The sequence below is a fragment of the Nerophis lumbriciformis genome, linkage group LG21, assembly GCF_033978685.3.
Source record: "Nerophis lumbriciformis linkage group LG21, RoL_Nlum_v2.1, whole genome shotgun sequence".
NCBI classification, from domain to species: Eukaryota; Metazoa; Chordata; class Actinopteri; order Syngnathiformes; family Syngnathidae; genus Nerophis; species Nerophis lumbriciformis.
The window spans coordinates 6,186,556-6,202,043 of NC_084568.2; the positions used below are offsets into that span (position 1 = coordinate 6,186,556).

The 15,488-nt window shown below is 37.2% G+C and overlaps 1 protein-coding gene across 1 annotated transcript in view; it reads right to left on the minus strand.

The window, feature by feature from the left end:
* The window catches only part of LOC133621220 (four and a half LIM domains protein 3-like), a 68,968-nt gene extending 53,518 nt beyond the window's left edge, over positions 1-15,450 (minus strand). Inside the window, exon 1 of the mRNA XM_061983197.1 lies at positions 15,303-15,450. The gene's annotated coding sequence lies outside the window, so the exon portion shown is untranslated. The remainder of the gene's footprint in view (positions 1-15,302) is intronic.
* Positions 15,451-15,488: the final 38 nt, after the last annotated feature.

The window sequence follows — 15,488 nt, forward strand, 5'->3', positions numbered from 1 at the left end:
TGTCCATTTCTCTGTTCTCAATTGTTGATGACTGACATCCCACACCCCAGATTGTAAATAATGTAAATAATTCAATGTGATTATCTTGTGTGATGACTGTATTATGATGATAGTATATATCTGATAGTATATATCTGTATCATGAATCAATTTAAGTGGACCTTAAACAAGTTGAAAAACTTATTGGGGTGTTACCATTTAGTGGTCGATTGTACGGAATATGTACTTCACTGTGCAATCTACTTATAAAAGTCTCAATCAATTAAAAAAAAACGTGTTCATTTACTGTTAATATCTGCTTACTTTTTCTTCTAACATGTTCTATCTACACTTCTGTTAAAATGTAATAATCATTATTCTTCTGTTTGTATGCTTTACATTAGTTTTGGATGATACCACAAATTTGGGTATCAATCCGATACCAAGTCGTTACAGGATCATACATTGGTCATATTCAAAGTCCTCATGTGTCCAGGGACATATTTCCTGAGTTTATTAACATAATATACATTTAAAAAAAACGAAAGATGTTGTGATGCCAAAAAATATCGACGTAGTCATAGCAGTATCGACTAGATACGCTCTTGTACTTGGTATCATTACAGTGGATGTCAGGTGTAGATCCACCAATGGCGTTTGTTTACATTGTGACGCCGGTGAGCTACGGTGTGTAGTGAAGCATGTTTAGCTATTCCTCGTCCTGCAGTGATAATGATACTTGTAAGAAACTTACTTTATTTGTCGCCATGGAGGCGAGGATTAGTGATTTAGAAGTAGCTAAAACAAGACAACAGACAACGGCTGGACTTTAGCCGCTAGCCATGTCTTAAAGCACCTCTTCCTGAGGGTGTTTCAGTGTTATAGCTTCACCTTTATTGTTAGTTTTTAAGCCAAAATGCATCCATTCTCCCTTTTCTGTCTACACACACTGTGTCTGCTTGTAAGTACTCTGTGATCGTGCGCTGCCGAACATGCTCGTCAACCAGCAATGTCACCATGTGACGACGACGGGGGGGTGGTGGACCGGTACTTTTCAGAGGCTGTATAGTACGGAATATGATTCATTAGTATCGCGGTACTATATTAATACCGGTATACCGTACAACCCTTACACACACACATACACACACACACACAGGAAAAAAACATGGAGGCTATTTCATCCCTACAAGCCTGCTCTTTTAAAAAAAAAATACATTTAAAAAAATCCCATGAAGAGCAGGGAAACCTGCGAAACAGGCTTGTAGGGATGAAATAGCATCCATGTTTTTTCCTGACCTAATGTATATTCATACCTGCCAACTTTTGAAATCAGAAAAACCTAGTAGCCAGGGTCCAGGGGCCGCAGGCCCCGGTAGGTCCAGGACAAAGTCCTGGTGGGGGGTTCAGGCTTCGCCCCCCGACGCAAAATGATTATTAGCATTCAGACAGGTTAAAATGTTGCTAAAACCATCACTTTTCTATCAGTCACAGTGACTTTTCAAAACAAAAATATTACAGCAAAAATCATATGGGTTGATTGACATGTTTATTCTGTAAGCTAACTTCAATAGTTTGAAATTATTTTGACAGTTAATGCCAGTTATCCTGTCAACCTTTCACAAGACTTCAATTTGTTCATTGAAAGTATAAACAGTATAAACACTTTTTACAGTAAAGTTAAAGTTAAAGTTAAAGTTAAAGTACCAATGATTGTCACACACACACTAGGCGAGATTATTCTCTGCATTTGACCCATCACCCTTGATCACCCCCTGGGAGGTGAGGGGAGCAGTGGGCAGCAGCGGTGGCCGCGCCCGGGAATCATTTTGGTGATTTAACCCCCAATTCCAACCCTTGATGCTGAGTGCCAAGCAGGGAGGTAATGGGTCCCATTTTTATAGTCTTTGGTATGACTCGGCCGGGGTTTGAACTCACAACCTACCGATCTCAGGGCGGACACTCTAACCACTAGGCCACTGAGTAGGTTAAACAAATGGTAAAACAGTACTAAACAATTCCATTAAAAAAAAAATTGGTGTCAATATTAACTTTCTGTCCAAGCTTGTATAATCTACTGCCTTGTTCAATTGTATAAAATATTTTGTGCCTAAAATTCACATTTCTATCACAATTATCATACTGTAAACATGGTAAGCTAACTTCATTAAAATTAATAGTCCTGTCAATAGCATGGAATTACAATTCAAATGTAGTTTTTTTGTAAGCCTTTCAAAAGAATTCAAAATATGAAAAATTAATGAAAATTAATTTAAGCCATCAGACACTTGAAAAGTGGCACATCACATCTCTAATGTAATCATTTTAACTTTTCAACAGAAATAGCACTGCAAAAATATTAAGGACATACTTCTGTATTTTGGTAGTTATGCTGTCAACATTTAACAAGATTTCTTCAACTTGGACTTGAAAGCATAAATAGTATAAACACTTTTAACAGTATAACAGTACTAAACAATTCCAATAGATAACATTGGTGTCATTACCTTTTTGTGGCTAAAATCCGAAAAACGTTGAAAGTTTTCCACTTGTATCGCTAGCAACGGCATTAGACTTGTGTTTTTTTGTCCCAACGTGGTCTTTTACATCGCTAATTCCTCCATGTCCGATCAAAAAATCTTGTCTGCACAAGGTGCAATTCGCGTAGTTTTCACCCTTTTTGGAACGGATAATTATTCCCCGATAGGCTTTTGAATATTCTTCACGGAATGACTGCAGTTTTCTTTTCGGTTTAAGACTCGTTTGCGATTTTTCTCCGGCCGATTCCATGATCGTTCGCTCGTTTGGAAACAATGGCAACAGGTGCCTCGTGCTTGGCAGCGGTGCTATAAATAGCCTCGCGCATTTAAAAAAAAAAAAAAAATTTAATTAATGAAAAACCGTATTTTTTATCACTGCAACCGTAACCCGGAATAGGTTGATGAAAACCGTACTAATTACGGGAAAACCGGAGTAGTTGGCAGGTATGTATATTCCGCTCTACCCCAGTATAAAAATAATAATAAAAAACAAAAAAACAAAACTTTTTTTTTTTTTTAAACTTGGAACTTCCTGCTGGCCGGATTTTGGACACTGGCGAGCCGGATCCTGCCCGCGGGCCGTAGTTTGGGGACCCCTGGTCTAAACTATTTTCCCTAAATAACGCAAAAGGGGCTATAAAGTTTGTTTTATCCGATTGCTTGATTAATTGAACAAAGTAATCATCTTGATTACTAAAATAAATGATAGCTGCAGTCAGACGTGTTTTAATCCTTGAATTACACACAATAAAAGGCTAGTGCGGGTTTTTTTTGGTGTGTTATGTGCGGCTTTACCTCAACAAATCAGACCAACCTGAAGGTGATGACATGTGCATGTGGGTCTTTCTAAAAAAAAAAGGGAACAAACAACCAAAGAAAACCTAACAAATAACTGGTTAAAAATGTTTCTTTTTTGTAGGAGCAGGCCACAAATAGATTTGGACCACCACAAATAGCCTAATAGATGGCGGTATGCATCGTAACTCTTCTTCTTAACTCAGCTCAGCTTCATTCGTAGAGAATAAGAAGTAGGGGATCAGTGTTGCCAACTTTGCAGCTACGTTGCTATATTTAGTGAGTATTCAAATCCCTCTACATACTAGTCAAGTTTGGTTGTCTTTTTGGACCTCTGTCAAAAAGACTAAATTACCCAACATCTTTGACAGTCAAAACATCATCAAAACAATCCACATGTTGTATTATTCAAGTGATCCAAACACAGAAGTGAAACCCCACCCCTGCTCTCACAACCAAGGAAATACTTTCTGTTAGGGGACCAAGATCCAAGGACCTAACTAAATTATCCAATCTCTACCATGACTAATTGTTCATCTAAGTGCTTTAACTTTTTCCTTTGAAGACACAAATGAGGTCTGTTAATTTGAGGGAATCCCCGTTAGTTGTGCTCTTAAGCGTTTTCCCCCTAACCTTGACTGTCTAACGAATCAGATAAGACAGACCGAGTTTCTTGCCTCGTGCATTTGCTCAGGATCAAACACAACCTAGCAGGCACAAGACATTGAAACAACGTTGAGAGCTTGTTGAATTAGGTCCTGACGTTGAGCAACTCAAACCCAACGTTGGAACGACATGCTTTTTGACGACGTTTAATCAATGTTGGGTTCTGACGTTGATTTGACCATTGAATTATGGTCATTTCTCAACTAATATTCTACAACACCAATACAACGTGCTTTTTGACAACGTTTATTAAATGTCAGGTTGATTTCAAATTTGTTGAGGTTCTTTTTTGTAACGACCCTCAATAGATTAAAAAATATAATAAAAATCCATTTTAACTTTTTTTTTTTTTTAAATCTGTCCTGTCCAGCCACTCAGGCAAATCATATTGTTGATGTAGACCACAAGTATCAAACGCAAAGCCCGGGGGCCAGATGTGGCCCGCCATTTCATTTTATTTGACCCTCGAAATCCTGGAAATAATATGTATCAATAAAGTACTGTAACTTGTATTGTAAAAATTTATTATTTCTTTCTATTTTGGGAGAGAGAAAACATTTTTTAATGTTATCGCAAATTATGTTAATTTAAATATTGTCTAATTATGCAAAAAAAACATTCAAACCATTTTTTAATAGAAATAAATACTAACAATAATGATTTCAAAGCAAGTTATCCATCAAATTGTGTAATGTAAAAGTAGCAATAGATTTCATGGTAAAATTTTGAAATTTACTGTGGTTTTTACAGCATTTTTCTCTAAATGAAAAAACAGTACGGTACTTTTTTTACTTTAATAAACTGTGGTGTCGTTTTGGCATTTACAGTAATACACTAAAAATGTACAGTTGTTGATTTGCGGTAAAAAAAAACAAAAAACTGGCAGCCCGAATTCCAAAATTTTACTGTAAAATTGCAGTTTTTAATTTACAGTAAAAAAACAAATGTACATTTTACAGTAAAATTCTGGCAACTGAGCTACATTTTTTTTTTACCATAAAAACAGCAGTACTGTTTTTCCATTCACAGTAATATACACTAAATTTTGAGGTGAAATTATTGCAACTTACCATATTTTTTTTTACATTTTAGTTTTTTTAAAATCTAATAAAAAATGCATTAAAAAATTGTGTAATAATAGTATTCACTGTTAGAAGCGGCCCTCTGGGGCCAAACATAACTGCAATGTAGCCCTCAGTAAAAACTACTTTCACACGTCTGATGTAGATCGTATCTGCTGGACAGATTTACTTTAAAAAAAAAAGAAAAAAGAAAAGAAAAAAAGAAAAAAGTGTGGGATACTTCTCTTGTTGCCTTATTTGTATTTGACTTGATTAAATGCTCAAATAAAACAGTTCTCTTTTAAGTACCGTATTTTTTGGACTATAAGTCGCAGTTTTTTTCATAGTTTGGACGGGGACCAGTGCGACTTATACCGTATTTTCCGCACTATAAGGCGCACCTAAAAACCACAAATTTTCTCAAAAGCTGACAGTGCGCCTTATAACCCGGTGCGCTTTATATATGGATTAATATTAAGATTCATTTTCATAAAGTTTCGGTCTCGCAACTACGGTAAACAGCCGCCATCTTTTTTCCCCGTAGAAGAGGAAGTGCTTCTTCTTCTACGCAAGCAACCGCCAAGGTAAGCACCCGCCCCCATAGAACAGGAAGCGCTTCTTCTTCTACTGTAAGCAACCACCCGCCCACGTAGAAGAAGAAGAAGGGCGCGGATATTACGTTTCATTTCCTTTGTGTGTTTACATCTGTAAAGACCACAAAATGGCTCCTACTAAGCGACAGGGATCCGGTTCATGAAAAGACGCAATCTCTCCATCCGCACACGGACTACTATTTCACAGCAACTGCCTAAAGACTTTCAAGAAAAGCTGGCTACTTTCCGTGCATATTGTAAAAACAAGATAGCTGAAAAAAAGATCCGGCCAGAGAACATTATCAACATGGACGAGGTTCCACTGACTTTTGATATTCCTGTGAACCGCACTGTGGATACAACGGGAGCACGTACGGTGAATATTCGCACCACAGGGAATGAGAAGTCATCCTTCACTGTGGTTCTAGCTTGCCATGCTAATGGCCAGAAACTTCCACCCATGGTGATATTCAAAAGGAAGACCTTGCCAAAAGAGACCTTTCCAGCCGGCGTCATCATAAAAGCTAACTCGAAGGGATGGATGAAGAAAAGATGAGCGAGTGGTTAAGGTAAGTTTACGCGAAGAGGCCGGGTGGCTTTTTTCACGCAGCTCCGTCCATGTTGATATACGACTCCGTGCGCGCCCACATCACGCTGGTTTTTAATATATTATTAAAGTTTGACTGACCTATCTGACTGTTTTTTTGACATTCCTTTAGCGCAGTTAGATGCGGCTTATAACACGGGGCGTCTTATAGGTGGACAAAGTTTTGAAATATGCCGTTCATTGAAGGCGCGGCTTATAACCCAGAGCGCCTTATGGTGCGGAAAATACGGTATATGTTTTTTTCCTTCATTATTATGCATTTTCGTCAGGTGCGGCTTATACTCCGGTGCGACTTATACTCCGAAATATACGGTAATATAGAAATGTATCACAGCTGTTTATGTATTTTATGGTAGGTAATCATAGAACTGGAACCCAATGTTATTAAAACGTATTAATGGAAGATGCATGCAAGTCTGCCCCACAAGAGGATAGAGAAAAAGAAGGAGCTTATTGACTGCAGCGTTGGACTACGATGGCGGACTCGCACAAAGCTGTTCGGGTAAGATTCTACCACATATGGACATATCCGCTGATGCCACAATTGCCAAAAATGTCATAAGTCGAGCAAATTCCAAACGGCTCATTTGGAGGAAGTATGAAGATTGTGTTATTATTATCTCAGCCATGCCTCCATGGCTTGGTTTTACATTTTTGGGACTTATGCAGATCCTAAATACACAATAAGAGGTACTAATGGGTAATAAAAGTTGGTTTTGCATAATAAGACCCCTTTAAAAGGACAAGACATCATATACTGTAATTTTGTGAAACCATTGCAATAAAGTGATTTTTTTTTTCCCCCAAGCCTTTAAAAAAAAAAAAAAAAAAACCCTGTACTTCACCACCACAAATAGATTGCGATCCTGGTGGAAACAGTGCGGTTGATGAAAACATGCATGTCTAAAAACATTTGAGCTAACATGCATCAATCAGGGTTAAGGAGAATGAGGCCAAATGGTCACAAGCTAAAGTGCTGACTCGGGACAAATCTCACTAGACTGTACATATAATTAAAAAAAACAAACAAGTAAACACATTTCCCCATCGACGGTCTTCTGACAGTAGGGTGTCCTCTTTAGATGTTGGCTGTTACTTCTGTCAAATGTTTGTTTTCTCACAATTTGTCGAACTTTGCGCTGCTGGTGTTTCATCTATAAAAGGCCAAAGCTACAAACGTTCGGGATTTAAGGGAATGTACGTCATTTAGTTCCAGGAGAACACATGAAATACAACACTGCAGCCCATAAATCAGACTAATAGATCCTACTTATTGTTCCAACCCTTGCAAAGTGTGTCAATGATTATTTCTTCTGTCGGCCAACAACAACAAACAGCAAAAACGCACAATTTCAGGCAGTGCGATTTGGAATTGGAGTAAAATTTACAGGAAAATGAGCCCCATAAGTCACACACACATCTGCAAAACCCAAAACCCAAAACCAGTGAAGTTGGCACGTTGTGTAATTTGTAAATAAAAACAGAACACAATGATTTGCAAATCCTTTTCAACTTATATTTAACTGAATAGACTGCAAAGACAAGATATTTAATGTTCGAACTGAGAAACTTTTTTTTTTTTTTGCAAATAATCATTAACTTAGAATTTAATGGCAGCAACACATTGCAAAAAAGTTGGCACAGGGGCATTTTTACCACTGTGTTACATGGCCTTTCCTTTTAACAACACTCAGTAAACGTTTGGGAACTGAGGAGACACATTTTTGAAGCTTTTCAAGTGGAATTATTTCCCATTCTTGCTTGATGTACAGCTTAAGTTGTTCAACAGTCCGGGGTCTCCGTTGTGGTATTTTAGGCTTCATAATGCACCACACATTTTCAATGGTAGACAGGTATGGACTACAGGCAGGCCAGTCTAGTACCCACACTCTTTTACTATGAAGCCAAGCTGCCGAATGTGGCTTGGCAATGTCTTGCTGAGATAAGCAGGGGCGTCCATGAAAAAGACGTTGCTTGGATGGCAACATATGTTGCTCCAAAACCTGTATGGGACAGATGTGTAAGTTACCCATGCCTTGGGCACTAATACACCTCCATACCATCACAGATGCTTGCTTTTGAACTTTGTGCCTAGAACAATCCGGATGGTTCTTTTCCTCTTTGTTCCGGAGGACACATCGTCCACAGTTTCCCAAAAAAATGTGAAATGTGGACTCGTCAGACCACAGAACGCTTTTCTACTTTGTATCAGTCCATCTTAGATGAGCTCGGGCCCAGCGAAGCCGGCGGCGTTTCTGGGTGTTGTTGATAAATGGCTTTCGCTGAGCATAGTAGTGTTTTAACTTGCACTTACAGATGAAGCGACCAACCGTAGTTACTGACAGTGGGTTTCTGAAGTGTTCCTGAGCCCATGTGGTGATATCCTTTACACACTGATGTCGCTTTTTTTTAATGCAGTACCGCCTGAGGGATCGAAGGTCACGGGCATTCAATGTTGATTTTCGGCCTTGCAGTGATTTCTCCAGATTCTCTTAACCTTTTGATGATATTACGGACCGTAGATGGTGAAATCCCTAAATTCCTTGCAATAGCTGGTTGAGAAATGTTGTTCTTAAACTGTTGGGACAATTCGCTCACGCATCTGTTGACAAAGTGGTGACCCTCACCCCATCTTTGTTTGTGAATGACTGAGCATTTCATGGAAGCTGCTTTTACACCCAATCATGGCACCCACCTGTTCCCAATTAGCCTGTTCACCTGTGGGATGTTCCAAATAAGTGTTTGATGAGCATTCCTCAACTTTCTCAGTCTTTTTTGCCACTTGTGCCAGCTTTTTTGAAACATGTTGCAGGCATCAAATTCCAAATTAGCTAATATTTGCAAAAAATAACATTTACCAGTTTGAATGTTAAGTATCTCGTCTTTGCAGTCTATTCAATTGAATATAGGTTGAAAAGGATTTGCAAATCATTGTATTCTGTTTTTATTTACTATTTACACAACGTGACAACGTCAATGGTTTTGGGTTTTGTATGTAAAGGCCAAAAAGAATAAATTAGTGAGTGGAAACAACCAACAATGCATCCCCCCGCCCCCCAAAAAACACCTCCTCAGTGAGAGAATGCAGCATAGGCTTGGAATGTCTGCAGGAGTTTCAACCAAATGACTTTAGGAACATGATGCTGCTTTGCTGATGGAAACCATGAGCCTTTTTTTTTTTTAAAGGGCAGGGGGGCATGTGTTAAAGGAGACATGACGTCACCCTGACGGAATTAGCTATTACTCTTTGGAAGAAAAAACAAAACACACACACAAAGAGTCCTTAATCAAGATAAACCAGGGGATTGCTTCCTCCTAATCAATGTTATTTTGTAAAAACACTATAAAAAACACATTTGTGTCCCGCAACCTTCCGTTTCCTAAAGAAAGAACATCCTATGGGTGCATCTAGGATGGGAAGCGTCACATATGTCACTTAAAAAAATAATTAAGGGGAAAATTGGTGTAACCACTATTCATAATTGGTGCAATAACATGTATAAATGCATGATCAAAATAACTTTATTGTTCACTTCCTGTGTTTAAATGTCCCCATTTTGTAACACGGAGAGAAAAGACTAGAAAATATCTAACAATAGATACTGTATATACAGTGATAAAGTGTGTCCTGCTCATTGATCTGATTGTATAAATTGTATTTTAACTACCTTGAACACTGGAAAAAAGAAGAAAAAAAATGTTGCCGGGCGCCGCTTTTCTAAAATTGGACTTTACCAAAAAATATAACAATCTAAATCCTTTGAAGGGATTTTTTTTCTAAATTTGTGTTTAAATGTATCCAGACTTTACTTAGTATTAGTTATAATTCACACCATAGTTGTGTCACTAGGTGTTCTCTCAGTCCTGTTACCCTAACTGGAAAATGTGGACTACACTCTTAGAAATAAAAGTGCTAAGTAGAACCATATAAGGTTCTTCGGCTCGTCCTCATAGGAGAACCCTTTTTGGCTCCAGGTAGAACCTTTTTATAAAGGTTCCACCTGGAACCCTTTTGGAGGGTTCTACCTAGAACTGTGTGTGTAAGGTTCCACCCAGAACCCCCCATGAGAGGTTCTACAAAGAACCCACGCAGGGAGTTCCACTAAGAACCCTCTCATGTTTCAAGGGTTTCATCTAGAACCCACACAGGGAGTTCCACTAAGAACCCTTTCGTTTGTCAAGGGTTTCATCTAGAACCCATGCAGGGAGTTCCACTAAGAACCCTTTCATGTTTCAAGGGTTTCATCTAGAACCCACACAGGGAGTTCCACAAAGAACTCTTTCATGTTTCAAGGGTTTCATCTAGACCTGATACAGGGGGTTCTAAAAACATCCCATTTCAAAGGTTTTCACCGATAACCGTCTTGTCTTCTGAGGGTTCTATAAAGAACCATATTATATTCTACAGATCAGTTTAGTTCATATTATATTGTGGTCATTTATCATGTTGACATTGAACAAACATTCAAAACATTTTAATGAGAAAAACATTTATTTAAAGGTAGGCACCATTATTGGCAAATGTTATCAGGAAGTATGTCCCTGGTGACACAGGATCTTACCCATGCTTTCAACAATCCCTGAAGAACTCTTTCTTCCAAAAACGGTTCTCTGGATCAAAATAGTTCTTACTGGAACCCTTAGTGTTAGTGAGAACCCTTTTAAAACCAATTATTCAGAAAAGGGGTTTTAAAGGGTTCTCTGGATCAAAATGGTTCTTACTGGAACCATTAGCGTTACCAAGAACCCTTGAAAAACCCTTTCTTCGGGAAAGGGTTTTTCAGAAGCAAATGGTTCCAGTTAGAACCTCAGCCCTTGTAGAAGAACCCTTTTAGAACCCTTATTTCTAAGAGTGTACTCCACAAGTCACATGGTCTCAGGATGTTGCATTATAGGTCCTGTAGTCCAGTGCTTCTCAACCTTTTTTCAGTGATGTACCCCCTGTGAATTTTTTTTTAAATTCAAGTACCCCCTAATCAGAGCAAAGCATTTTTGGTTGAAAAAAAGAGATAAAGAAGTAAAATACAGCACTATGTCATTAGTTTCTGATTTATTAAATTGTATAACAGTGCAAAATATTGCTCATTTGTTGGTCTTTCTTGTACTATTTGGGGAAAAAGATAGGTTTTTATTTATATTTATAAAGGATTTTTGAATTGTTGCTATTTTTTAGAATATTTAAAAAAATCTCATGTACCCCTTGGCATACCTTCAAGTACCCCCAGGGGTACGCGTACTCCCATTTGAGACCCACTGCTGTAGTCTATAGGCCTTGGGGGGAAAAAATTCTGTATATTGGAAGATGTTTCGACAGTGTTAAAATCTTATCACAGTCCTGTTACCGTTTCTTTAAATATATTTTTGTTGTTGTTGTTGAATCGCCGTAATAATGCTTCGTATCAACATGTAATTAGCATAAACTCCATGTGGATATATTTCATGTATTTGCTGTTAATCCTGTTCATTTCAGTCATGTTACTCAAATGGGTCGTCTCCGAAATGCAATCATTTAAATCCTTTGGAAAAAAAATTGTGTGTTTATTCATGATACTTCTTATTCAGACTTTAAATTAAACGTTAGTCATAGTTCACATTACAGTCACGTTCACTCAGTCCTGTTACAATGACTGATATTCCACAAGGTTACAGGATGTTGAATTTTTCAGATTATTTGCAGGCCATGGGAAAAATAAGTTCACTTTTCTGTATATTAAATATTTCAACAAAAAATCTCATCACAGTCCTGTTACTTAAAAAAAAATATATATATATATATAATATGCTCAGTGTCAACATGCTGTCAGTATTAATACCATGTGGCTATATCTACAATATTTGCTAATTCTATGCTAAAAAAAAATAAAATCCCTCCTAAAATGTTCAGTCCTGTTACTCAAATTTAAATCCTTTGGAGAAATATTTTTGTAAAATGTATGACTCTCCTTACCCAGTAGAGCTGGCAATCTTGGAATACAAGATTGAATCATTGAATCTTAGCTGTCTTCCAGAAAGCTAAGATAAGAACAAGCTTAAAAAGTAGATGTGTTTCTGTCAGGGGGGTTCAACTGTGGAACAGCTTGGATGATTCCTTCAAATGTTCCAGGTCCATTCACACATTTAAAAAACACTTTAAGACTAATGTCTTGGAAAAATATATCACTCTTGAATCAACACAGTAGTTAATACTATGATCAATGTTAATTAAAATACTAAATGTGGGATATAAATAATAATGGAAGTATAATTGTTTGTATATCGTATATAAATTGGTACAAAGGTTTAATATGCGTATAAGGATATTCCACATGCCTTTACTGTGTATATAATTGAACAATGTTCATATTGTGTATAATGTGTATTTATAATATGTTGTACAAAAGACATTTCATAATTTTCGGAAGTTCATCTTGTACTTGACATTGTTTATAGGGTTAGGCGCTATAAGTGTTCAACTTCAGCCTAAACCCTTTCGGTCTGCAACATTTTCATTTTCATTTTCATTCTATGAATGTACAACTGTTTGTTTATTTTGTTGACCATTGACCGAAGAATAATAAACTAATAAAAAAACTAATATAATCATGTGGTGCCCCCACATGATTCAAATGTATTCAATTCTTGGGGGTAACGATTCTATTCAGAGTCGATTCTGGATTCAAAACGATTCTGGATTCAAAATCAATACTTTTTTAAAGAACATTAGGTGCCAGTTCTATGATTACCGTATTTTTCGGACTATAAGTCGCAGTTTTTTTTCATAGTTTGGCCGGGCTACAGTGCAACTTATATATGTTTTTTTCCTTCTTTATTATGCATTTTCGGCATGTGCGACTTATACTCCGGTGCGACTTATACTCCGAAAAATACGGTAACTACATTCCCCCATAAAATAGTTAAACAGCTCTGACTAATTTTTACATTACTTAAAAGAAAACTGGTTTTGTTTAGTAAAATTCTACTGAAATATTTAATAAAGTCAAATACAAACAAGGTAACAAGAGAAGTATCCAACATTTTTTTTTTTGTAAAGTAAATCTGCACAGCAGATATGGATCATCTACATCAACTATATGATTTGCCTGAGTGGCTGGTCAGGACAGATTGAAAATATATTTAAAAAAATATATATTTTAAATAGATTCGATTTTTTTTTAATCGATTAAGAATCGTTACAAATATGAATCGAGATGAATTTCCATCCATCCATCCATTTTCTACCGCTTGTCCCGTTCGGGGTCGCGGGGGTGCTGGAGCCTATCATAGCTGCATTGAATATCTTTTTTTTTTGACACACCTATTATCCAGACTTCAAATTAGTTATAATTCCCATTCAAATTATGTCCCAGGGTTTTCACTCAGTCCTGTAACAGTAACTAAAAAAAATTGAATATTCCACTTGCATTTTGCCTTTTTCTGATCATGGGAAAGAGTTAACTCACTTGTCTGTATATCCAATCAGGGGTTCTCAAACTGTGGTACGCGTACCACTAGAGGCACGCAGGGTTCATCCAGTGGTACGCCCAGGAATCACTAGATTAGAGTACAGTGTTTTATGTTCCTACTCAGTGGCCTAGTGGTTAGAGTGTCCGCCCTGAGATCGGTAGGTCGTGAGTTCAAACCCCTGGCCGAGTCATACCAAAGACTATAAAAATGGGAGCCATTACCTCCCTGCTTGGCACTCAGCATCAAGGGTTGGAATTGGGGGTTAAATCACCAAAAATGATTCCCGGGCGCGGCCTACTGCTGCTGCCCACTGCTCCCCTCACCTCCCAGGGGGCGATGGGTCAAATGCAGAGAATAATTTTGCCACACCTAGTGTGTGTGTGACAATCATTGGTACTTTAACTTTTTAACTATATTCAAACACAGTGTTGCCATTTAAAATGTGTGTAATGTTACAGTGACCAAAACATATCAAATATTCTTTTAAATAAAACCTGTGCCTTGTTTTTAATGAATACCTAGGCCTACTACGCTACTGTATTTTAATATTGGTCATTATGGTGGTACTAAATTGACCTCAAACCACTGTATTAGATGATCAATGAAAAATATCATTACAGTCATGTTACCCTCATATATACTGTATATATAAAGTGTTGTTGTTGAATCACTAACACACAGATGTCAAACTTAAGGCCTGGGGGGCAGTTCTGGCTCGCTACGTCATTTTTTGTGGCCCGCGAAAGCCTGGAAAAAAATGGGTTTCAATGAAATACTGTATTATTTTATTTTATTTTTTTTTTACTAAATGCATTAAGTTTTTCAATTTTGACAGAAAATGCATATTTTAAACTTTAATATTATGTACTCATGCCAATTATACACTGTATTGCAAAACTATATTTGTGAGATAAAAACAAATATTAAATATCTGCTTGTCACCTTTATTTATGATTTTAAAGCAAGTTATACATAAAAAAAATTAAAAAATTAAATGCATAAGCATTTCGATTAATCATGACCCGCATGCATAATGTAAAATAATTTTCAAAAAGCGGCCCTCTGAAAGCAGCCATCCCTGCGATGTGGCCCTCAATGAAAATGAGTTTGACACCCCTGCTGTAATATGCCAAGTGTCAACATGCTATTAGCATAAACATGGCAATATTTATTATATTTGCTAATTCTGTGCTAAAAACATGTTACTATAAGTCCCGTTACCCAAATGAGTCTTCTTCACCGCAAGAACCAAAAATGAAATCAATTTGCCTGAGATTGGTCAATAGTGTACTTTTTTTTTTTTTAAAGACAGAAAATGTAATTTTAATGATTCAATGGAATTGCACATTAACTCTACTTTTGTTCTAGTCTATTCTATCCAGCTATTTTAGTTGTGAGATATGCACAAATTATGTATTTTTTTTACTTTATATTTAATACTTTTGTCACAACTTCAGTGTAACAAAGCGGTCTATTATCATTTTAACAAGGAAATGCATTTAATTTCCATTCGGTCATTTCAAATAAAGCTGACAGTTCAGTATGCAAGCTCTGAACAAAAAAGTACCATCATCCACATGATAAGGTCAATAGATATGAGCACTGTGGTGGGACTTACCCTTCCACGCACATCAGCAGCTGGCAGAAAGATGCTGGGCCCTCCTCAGATCTTTTCCCACTTGTGGCTCTCTGCAGACACAAGTGACAAAGGGTTAAAATCCTGCGTGTGCTCCTACAGCCTTAAAGCAACATGAGTTCCACTGACTGAAGCAAGCATGTGTGACTGATGTTTAAAAAAAAAAAA